This window comes from Erithacus rubecula, assembly GCF_903797595.1.
Source record: "Erithacus rubecula genome assembly, chromosome: 1".
NCBI lineage: Eukaryota > Metazoa > Chordata > Aves > Passeriformes > Muscicapidae > Erithacus > Erithacus rubecula.
Genome location: NC_136658.1, coordinates 42,329,487 through 42,340,006, shown reverse-complemented (window position 1 = coordinate 42,340,006; position 10,520 = coordinate 42,329,487). Strand labels below are relative to the sequence as shown.

Sequence of the window (10,520 nt, the reverse complement as noted above, 5' to 3'; positions counted from 1 at the left end):
AATGAAACTTTTTTTCTCTTTCACCACACATAATTAAGCTATTGAGTTAATTATTCCAGGATCATATGGATATATATATATATATATATATATATGTATATGGGGGATAAATATTAAATATTTATATAAGCCATATAGAGGTGACATCAAAACATAGTTAGGCAAAGCAGAGAGTGAAACAAGTGCTATTAAAAATATTAAAAGTGTAGATCCAGACAGAGCCTCTGGAGGTGCCTGGGGCTGTTGAATGCAGAGAAGGAGACAGTCTTTGGAAAGCCATAGGGCATTACTGGCAGATGATGCCAAGATTTCTGCTCTCCTGAGATAAGCTAAAACCTGTTTCTGAGTTGAGGAAGTTACAACAGTATTTATTTTCCTATTTGTATAAAGCTTTTATTTCCGCATTACTTTACAACCCACAAGAAACAAAGTTTTGTATATACGTGAACATTTGGTAGCATTCACTGGCTTCAATGCTATCCCTTCCCTACAAATGAGCCTTTACAGATTCCAGAGTTGTTAAAACTTGTCTTTTGCACCTCCTGCCAATGAAACAGGTGTTAAGAAAAGTGTATGCAACAAGCTCGCAACCCTGGATTTATGCTGTGTCAGAATTCCTTGCTAGCACTTCCCTCTCCTTCCCAAATAAAGCATTGCATACACAAACAAGTAAACAAAAATCAAGGAAACTAAGAATAGCACGCAGCTTTAACATAGAATTTGTTTGGTTGTAAATGAAAAATGCTGCAGCAGTATTGAGCAATGCAAGCTGTGAATTTCTTCTATGCATTTGCAATTACTATGTATCAAACCTGGGTACCATTTTATAAAACACAGTTTTTTGTTAACTAAATAGTTAACTATTCCAGATGTTTATTTTTAAATTATTTAAAGATCTTAGATTTCAGTGAAGCTTTTAATACACTCACAGTGCCCTTCTTGACAAAATGTCCAGCACACAGCTGGATAAACACGTCATACAAACATGGTGAGCAACTGGCTCATGGGTTGGACATAAAGGGTTCTGGGGAATGGGGTGACATCACACTGGTGACCTGTCACTAAAGGGGTTCCACTGGGCTCCATCCTCTGCCCTCCAACATCTTAATAAATGACTTGGATGCAGGACTGGAAGGGATACTAAGTAAGATTGCCAACCATAGAGAGAGACCTGGACAAATCAGAGGGCTGGGCAATCACCAACCAGGTGAAGTTTAGCAAGAGCAGCTGCCAGACTCTGCACCTGGGATGGTTCAACCAGATGTGTGGACAGACTGAGGAATGAGATGCTGGAGAGCAGAGCCATGGAAAGGGACCTGGGGGTCCTGGTCAGTGGCAAGTTGGGCATGAGGCAGCAGAGCCCTGGCAGCCAGGAGAGCCAGCCCTGTCCTGGGGGGCATCAGGCACAGCATGGCCAGCTGGGCAAGGGAGGGGATTGTCCTGCTCTGCTCTGAGCTGGGGACAGCTTTGGGTGCCACAGTATAAAAGAGACATTAAATTATTGGAGAGTGTCCAAGGGAGGGCAGCAAGGATGGTGAAGGGTCTGGAGGGGAAGCCATACAAGGAGTGGCTGAGGTCACTTGGTGTGTTCAGCCTGGAGGAGACTGAGGACAGACCCCATTGCAGTCTGCAGCTTCCTTGTGAGGGGAAGCAGAGGGGCAGACATTGACCTCTTCCCTTTGATGACCAGTAACAGGACCCAAGGGAATGACCTAGAGTTGTATCAGGGAAGGTTTAGGCTGGATATCAGGAAAAGGTTTTTCACCCAGAGGGTGGTTGGACCCAGAGAAGTGGTCACAGCGCTGAGACTGACAGAGCTCAATAAGTGTTTGTGTTCTCAGGCACATGGTGTGATTCTTGGGGTGTCCTGTGCACAACCAGGAGCTGGACTCCATGATCCTGGTGGGTCCCCTCCAACTCAGAATATTCTGTGAAGTCCAATTTAATTTTCTAAAGCTCTGAGAGCAAAGCCAAATTAATCTGTAGTTTTGCAGATTCACACACAAGTCTGAGTTTTGTTATCTATACAAATTACTAATCAAGTTTAAATGTTATTTAAGTCCCTACTGATGAAAGATTTCTACTTCCAGACACGTGTCACAAAACCAGGCTCAGTGCTAAGTGTAACATACAGAATTTCAATATACAGTAACAAACACAGCATTTTCAGCAGTACTTTATATACTCAAGCAACTTTCTATTATTTTCCCTACACATCCTTTTTAACACAGCATTCATTTCTGCTGGGAATTTTTGTCAGTGTTTTGAAAAGCCAAGACTCTTTACTAAGTTGTAATCAAGCATCATTTAATAGAATTCTTGGATGGATGCTTTGGATGAACTGCAGACTGTGCGAGGCTAACCTGAGCCTGAGAGCAACACTGGGTATACTTTCTATGTTACAAGCAGTGCCCAAGTAAGAGCATCTAGTGCTGACGCAATTCATACCTGGCTGGCTTGGAGTTTGTCCACAGAACTTTTCATTAAAGATGGGACTTAAAGAGTACTATAATAAGATTAAACTTTTCTTATTTTTTTTTGTTGTGAACAACAGAGCTCAATCACCAGACAAATAACACCCAGTGACAGATCTTTGCATGGCAAGTAACTCTGATTTGAGTCACTCTTTATACTTCCTGCTAGGTTACTTTCTCTCACAAAACCAACTTTAATCCCCACTCCCTTTGCGCAGTAGCAATGAAATCAAGGCTGTGAAGCCTTGTGCGGAATTCCTTGTCAAAGGAAAACCGAGCATCTTACTTCTATCCTGCCCTTACCAGAGTGATGCCCTTATCCCGACATCTGGGTACGCAGATAAATTTTTTATTATCAATTCATTAGCTAGTTTACTTATTCTTTGTCTTCCAAGCTCGGGTCTTCTAAGAGGGTTCTCTGAGGTGTTGTTCTCCAGCTCTGCCTCATCCTAGAGAAAATTAGTGGGAGTTGCGTTTTATCTGGCCATTATCCAAAATTTCTCAAGGTGACGATTACCCCCCGCTGTCTCGGCTCGGTGGCAGTTTTGGAGTGTCCCGCGGGACTGATTTCCCCCAGGGACATGTTTTCTGCCAACACTTGGGAATCAATCCCGGCGCCGGGGCGTATTTGCCGGGTACCGGGTCCGCTCCGCCCGATGCTCACGGACATCCCGAGGGCGCTCCCGCGGGGGCACCGCCCCAGCCCCGCTCCGTCCGCAGCAGCCCCGGCCCGGCCCCGCCCCGCTCCCACCGCGGGCAGCGGGGAACCGGCGGGGGCGGGTCAAACGCGGCGGCAGGTGAACGGGGAGGGACCTTAAAACTCGGGGCCGGACAGGCTGGGGCCGCCCGCTCCACAGGCGCCAGCGGGACCTGGAGCGGAGCAGCGTGGCGCGCCTGTCCCGCGTGTCCTGCCCAGGAGGGTGCGAGGGGCGTCCTGGTGTCCAGCCCAGCTGTGCCGGGTGAGGGTCCGAGCGGCTGCCCCGTGTCCAGCCCAGCCGTGCCGGGTGAGGGTCCTGAGCAGCTGCCCCGTGTCCAGCCCAGCCGTGCCGGGTGAGGGTCCCGAGCGGCTGCCCCGTGTCCAGCTCAGCCGTGCCGGGTGAGGGTCCCGAGCGGCTGCCTCGTGTCCAGCTCAGCCGTGCCAGGTGCGGAGCGGCTCCCACGTGCCGCCCCGGTGGGATCGGGATCGAGGTTGGGATTAGTCTGTGAGCGGGTGGCGATTCGTTGCCGGATTTGGGCTTGGGCAGGTCTGGGGCAGGCACGCCGCGGCCCCGAGGCGATACAAGCCGTGCTTGGGCCGGCCCGTTCGGGCCGCGCAGCCCGTCCCGGCAGGAGCCGTCGGAACCCCGAGCCAAAGCCGGCGTTTGCCTGCGTTGGCCTCTGACAGGCACGGACGGCAATGCTGCCGCTTCCCTCCGCTGGCGGCTCGCAGCCGCGAGGGAACTCGGCGGAATAAAGGTCGGCAGGGAGGGAGAGGCTGGGATCCAGCTACTAACCCCAGAATGGGGATTTGGAGTGGTTTGCAATAATGGTGTCTTGGTTGGCAAGTTGGGCATCCGGGTGGATTGGCTCCCTAAAAGCTAATTGCAGTGTTTCAGTAGCGGTAGATGAATGGGAGAAAAGTTCCCTTCTCACCCCAAAACTTGCAGCCTTGGTTCAGAATTGTAAGGTGAGATGGCATTTGGAATACAGACTGTTCAGCTCAGCGGTATGAACTTCCCGGACTTTCCTTCAATTCTGATTAGCTGCTTGCGAAGGTTTCATTGGCTTCATTTTAATGACTTTGCAACAGACCTGAGGAAATTCTTACCAGAATGATGCAGCTATCTCATCATAGCCTGCATGTTAGGTCAGTGTAAAATTTGTGCCAGTTTCAGCAGAGACAAAGCATGAGAAGCCTCAGGAATTCCAGCCATCTTCTCAAAGTTGTTTTCTTTTTTGCCTTACCCCATTTCAGCTTTCCGCATCACAGTAAATCTGACCTCTCCCTCTTGCCTCCAGGCTTGCCCGTACAAGCTAGGCCCTCGTACCAAGGGTATGTGTTGGGGCACGTTTGGTTGGGATGTAAGCACACCAGGGTAAAAAGTTGTTTTTCCCTCTCTCCTGTGTAAGAATTAGAGATTTTTGTGAACTTTGGCCAGTGCTGCATTGCAAGATACCATGCTCTCCCACAGTGCAGCTAGCACCAAGAGGAGCTTTTATTCATGGACTCTGTGGATCTCCCAGTCTGGCCTGGAGAGATGATGGACCAGCTATACAGGTTCTCAGCTCGGGTTTCAAAGTGATTTGTCCATTTCAGTGATAGTTTCCAAATGGCTGCAATCAGTGAAAGCTGAGCCCTGAGACTAAAGTCCAAACTTCAGCAAAACTTACTTTCAAAAGGGCAAAGAGTGTGGATTTTAGTTTTTAAGGCTAGAAAGAAAGCTGAAATAGGGATTCTCTGATGTTTGACTTTCTGTATTTTGCTGGAGTGTGATAGCATCTAGAAAATCAACATAAACTCTTTAGCTGAGGGCTTTCTCTTCTCAACTCTGACTCTGCCTCCTTTCTTGGATGACATAGCAATGAATGTGGAAGGGCAGGCTCTGCTCTGTCTGCCTTTGCCTGCTGGTTTGTGCTATATAAGCATGCAGCCCTGACAGAGCTGGCTGAGGCTTCTCACCAGTGCTGGCAAATTCAAACGTTGTACTTGTGAGATGAAGGGCTTTGTCTGAGCTGCAGCAGAAAGACTTTGAGGCCTTCTGGAGGTGTCTGGGTGGAGCAAGGACTTCTGCTGAAGGAGGCCAAGTAGTACTTACCTCCAGGATAAAGAAAGCAATTCGGCCTTCTGGGGCTATGGTGTTGGCAAAGAAATCCTGTAAAAAATGATAGAGAAGTCTCTATTTTGTCTAGATGTGGCTTAACTCATGCAATGATAGTAATTTCTATTGCTTTGGAAAGTATGCTGAAAGGCAAAATACTGAATCAACCACAGAAAGGGAAGGAGAGCATTGAGGATGTACAAAGGAACTGCATTAAGATGTACTTATTTTCTGCCCAAAGCCTTGTTGAGTAATATACTGAGGTATGGTTGTCCCATCATAAACTGATGGAAGAAGAGAGTTTAACAAGTTGTTTGGATTCATAAACATATGGGTGAGATAAATGAAAGTGATTTACACTTGCCTGTGGCTCTGGAGAGACTGTTAGGAAGTTTTCTCTTTCACAGGTCTAGAGCTGATTTTTCACCATTTGAAAAATGACTATTCTGTGTATTGTGTCATCCTGCAGGTAAAAGGACACAGAAAAGATGGACTGGGGAACTCTGCAGGAAGTTTTAGGAGGTGTAAATAAGCACTCCACCAGTATTGGGAAGATATGGCTCACAGTCCTCTTCATCTTTCGTATCATGATCCTGGTTGTGGCTGCAGAGAGAGTCTGGGGAGATGAACAACAAGATTTTGTCTGCAACACACTTCAACCTGGCTGCAGAAATGTTTGCTATGACCACTTTTTCCCCATCTCTCACATCAGACTCTGGGCCCTGCAGCTGATCTTTGTCTCCACACCTGCGCTGCTGGTGGCCATGCATGTGGCTTACACCAGGCATGAGAGGAAAAGGCAGCTCAAAAATAGTGACAAAATTGATATTGAACAGCTAAAAAATGAAAAGATTCACATTCGGGGGCCCTTGTGGTGGACATACACCAGCAGCATCTTTTTCAGACTGATCTTTGAAGCTGTCTTCATGTATGTGTTCTATTACATGTACGATGGCTACCAGATGCCCCGCCTGGTGAAGTGTGACGCTTGGCCCTGCCCCAACATTGTGGATTGTTTTGTGTCTCGGCCCACTGAGAAAACCACTTTTACTATTTTCATGCTTGCTGTATCTGGGATCTGCATGGTGTTGAATCTGGCTGAGTTGTGCTACCTAGTGATAAAAATTTGCATGAAAGAACCCAGGAAAACAACGGTTTTGAAATAAGTCCTCAGTTTCAGGATTTACTGGCTCCCCATTTCCCTTAAACTTTCTTAGGTGTAAGAAAACAGTAGACAATATTTTCACACTCGAGGAAAAGGATAAAAAATAAATTTTCTGTTTTAAAACTGATAGCCTCCCTGGGAAGCTGATGCTGAGGCAGGTTTGAAACATCATAAGGTTATTCAGTATTCCTGCATCCACAATTAGAGCAGCCTTCTGGCACCAGCTTCTCCAAGTATGCTTATGCTGGGATTCTATTGTTGGGACAGTTAACTCTTCAAATAGTGGGAGTGGAAAGGACCAGAGAAGGCTCTAGTGCCCAGAGGAGATCCAGGAATCACAAACACACTGTGTTGGCTCAAAGGCAAAACAGTATCAAAGGTTTTTGGTTAAAAATGGGGTAGAGGATGTTTTTGGGGCACATCACAGCTTTTGAGAAGGAGGAGGTGATTGTGTTTGTACTCTGTGTCCTCTCTAAGTAATCTGGAGAGCAAGAACATGGTGTAGGAACACAGATACTCTGGTAGTGCATGCTATCAGCTTTGCTGGGCACCAGCATGCTTTTTTCTTCTCATCTTCTTGCCTGCACTGAGAAGCATTTCCTTAAGGGTTGGGGTAGCCAGTCTCAACTTTTTGTGAATGCTATTTGGGCAATGCTGCCTCCTCATAGTCACAGAGACTACAGCAGTGGGAGGAATTAAGTTAATTTTTCATTCTCTTGATCAGATGAAAAAGGGATTGTCACCTCTGAGAGGGTGGAGGAAGTGCAACTGTCTTCCTTCTCCTCTTGTTCTCCTCCAATATGTTGTGAAGAACTTCAGTACAGTGATGAAGAGGTGTTTTACCACCTGACTGTGGTGGTAAGCTTATTGTATGCTTTAAAAACTTTCCTTTTTCAATAAAAAAACAATTAAAAATGCTTTTTCATTCTGCTGGTTATCCAAAAGAAGTGCTTCAATTTACAGCATGCTATCTAGTGCTCCTTCCATTGCTCCTTTTTTTCTATCTAGCTATCTAGCTTTTCTTCATAAAACTTCCCCCTGTCTGAGGTGCCTTTCAAATGAGTTGAGCAAACCACTCCCAGTCTCTGACATTCCACATTGTGAGATTAAATCACCATGCCTTTTCCTAAGAGTTGGTCTAGCAGGAATTACAGACAGCTTGCAGAGCTAAAGTAGCAAAGGACCTAACCTTTAATAACTGGCTTTTCCCTAAAATGAATGAGCACTATCTCAGCTTCTCTATTTGCATTCATCTTTTGCTGTACATTTAAATTTGTTACTGTTGGAGTAAACAATGCTGCATGAATTAAGACCCATGACCCTTCAATGTGCACTGGAAGTGGAGCATAAACAGGCTTCTCTTGCTTGTGAGCTGCATCCAGTGCTACAACTTGACTGCAGATGGAAATCTGTCATCTAAGAGGGAAGCAAGAAAACCATAAAAACACCATCCTCAGAACTATGAAAAAAAAAAAAAAAAAAAAAGAAGGTCATTCATAATGAGCTGGACTGAAAACTTGGACTGTGAAAACATCCTTAATTCAGCTCCAAAGAACACATTTTTGGGACATACCAGGTTTGTGCTTGATAGAGTTCCTGCATTGTTCCATGTACAAAGAAAGCAAACTAGTCCCAGTATTCTAATATTACATTTCTTTCGTAACAAGATTTTTTTTTTTCTGAAATTATAATTAAAGCTGTTTTGTGGCATCTGTTTTCTGTATTACTTGTATGTGCTGTGTTGCCTAATGTGTTTAATGAAAATAAATCATAATGGAAAATGTATGCACCAATACTATACTCAGTAGCCAAGGGCTAATGTAAGGATTTTAGCTTTCTGCTGCAGGTTGGTGTTTCCATTGGTTACACTGCATGTTACCCTCAGTTTCCTGAGCTCATAGTGGAAGGTCATATATGTGCTCCACTTGAAATCAAATATGCTAACAGCCTTGCAGCCAGCTCCATAGGGAAAGAGTTTGTTTTCATCCCTACTTTTGAATTTAGCTGGATCTTGGAATGAAACACAGCAAAACTTAACACTAACCCTATGAAGTTATCTTAAAACAGCAGATTGGCAAACAGATAATCAGACAGGGAAAAAAGAACTGGGGAAAGTGTTTGGATGTAGCCAAGAGAGGTCTTTGATCTTGAACTGCAGCATCAGGCAATGATGGCTCTGAAATCTGTATATATTTAATTTGACTGAACAGCTGCTTTGTATGTGAAAAAAAAAATCAGATACTTTATAGGAACATGGGAATTGCATCTATTTTCACACTGCATACCTGACCTTCTACAGAGGGGCTTCATACAGATTAAAATATATTGCTGTGTTGAAATTGTGTATGTTCTTTCCTGAAATGCACTAGTAGTGTCTGCATATCTGGTACTTGGTTTGTAGGCTTTCCTCAGAATAAAGATTGCAAACTTTGTTGAAAACTTAAGCAGCAAATCTAAGATCATGACTGTAGAAGAGGCTGATTCCTCATCATTCAGTATCCAGCATGGCCAGGACCTAAAGTGTCTAATAATGTGGTATTAGAACTGGGAAGTATAGAAATGGGACTGGCTGAAATTACTTTTTGACTGAAATTGCCAGGAAAAATCACCACTGACTCAATCAGGTTAAACTTCCACCCAAAACCTTGAAACCAAAACTGCAAACATATTTGTCAGAAGAGTAAGGAGATGAGGGGAAGCAAACTTCATTTGTGACTCATGGACCCAGACAGAGAAAAAATCCTAACTACCTTGGGAGTGTTAAAAAGGAAACTAGAAGTACAGATCTTCTGTACTTATAACTTGTGGATATAGAAGTACCTTTATTGAAGGTTTTCTTAAACAAAAATTAAAATATCCTTCAGTTGTTTACATTTATTATAAGTCAATGTGCTAAATTATTTTATATCTGATAGGACAAATATAAAAAACAAATTATATGGTCCATATAGAGAAGTGCATCCCACTACTGTGGAGGTTCAATTCAAAATAGCAACTCTGTTGAAAGCTACTTTATTTTCCAAAAAGTGTACTGCAGCACTAAGGAACAGCTAAGATCACTTTGCAAAATTAATTTGGTGAAAATTAATCTTTTTTTTTTTTTTTTTTTTTTTGTAATTATAATTTCCTCACCTGAAAATTAGGCTAATGGGATTTACCCCACAGCAAAATCACACTCAAAGTATTGCACTGTATTTTTGTTCACCTATTCTGATATTCAGGACAGCCACTACCCTGACAGTTAATTACAGGGTCATTTGATTTTTCACCATCTTATTATCTACTCAATCATTTGAACTTGTTTGCAGACAGTGGCAAGAGTAATGGTAACTCTTAGAAGCTTAATGAGCTAAGACTAATGGTAATGACTTTTAAGATAGTTCAGAAGGTGCCTACACTTTTGTCCCCATCTGAGCAACCTAGCTTGTCACTGTAATTTTCTCTTAGGAATTATATTTCTCTTCTATAAAGCTTCTGCTTTGACTTGGCTGTTTTCCATACAAAGTTTTCTAGCCATCAAAAGAAAGTCTTTTTAACCTAGGCTTGGAAATACATTGATCTTTTACTTGGAAGGCCCAGATGTGGAAACAAGTCACGTCTCAGACTCTTCATCTCTGAGAAAATTCCTTGCTCTTGCTATGGTTGGCCCCCCATCTTACTGTAGATTTAAATGTCAGAATTGATAACATCATTGCACTTATCTTCTTCCTTTTTCTGACAGTTTAATCACTGCCACCAACTCAGAGATTATTTCACATCTATCTTCTGCTCTATGTATTTGAATAGCCAGATCCATTTTATTTGAATTGTCCATCTACTAAAAACATCCTCTCCAAGAATATCACCAGGCTGACAGATGCTTGCATAAGTCTTTGTGGTAAAGGAGTGGTACAGCATCAGTATGAGGTATGTTTTCATCAGTATGATTTCATTGAACTGAGTGAACTTGCAGAGTTAAGCCATGAATGACTGCAGGTTGTAGATGAGTGTTTTGAACAGCAGCATATATTCTGTGTGCTGCTAAAAACCAGGATTTTGGTCATAGCTTGGCACAGTCCCCAGGAAAAGGAATACTGTAGTGTG

General features: G+C 43.8%; 1 pseudogene across 7 annotated transcripts; it reads left to right on the top strand.

The window, feature by feature from the left end:
- Window positions 1-3,283: 3,283 nt before the first annotated feature.
- Window positions 3,284-7,619, top strand: LOC306804662 (gap junction beta-6 protein pseudogene; annotated as a pseudogene). Of its 7 annotated transcripts, none has more exons than XR_013777901.1 (3): window positions 3,288-3,396; window positions 3,580-3,616; window positions 5,742-7,619. The product of XR_013777901.1 is annotated as a gap junction beta-6 protein pseudogene (transcript). The 7 variants fall into 7 exon arrangements; XR_013777902.1 differs by having other exon boundaries at window positions 3,306-3,370; window positions 3,496-3,616; XR_013777903.1 differs by lacking the exon at window positions 3,580-3,616 and adding an exon at window positions 3,442-3,524 and having other exon boundaries at window positions 3,335-3,396.
- Window positions 7,620-10,520: the final 2,901 nt, after the last annotated feature.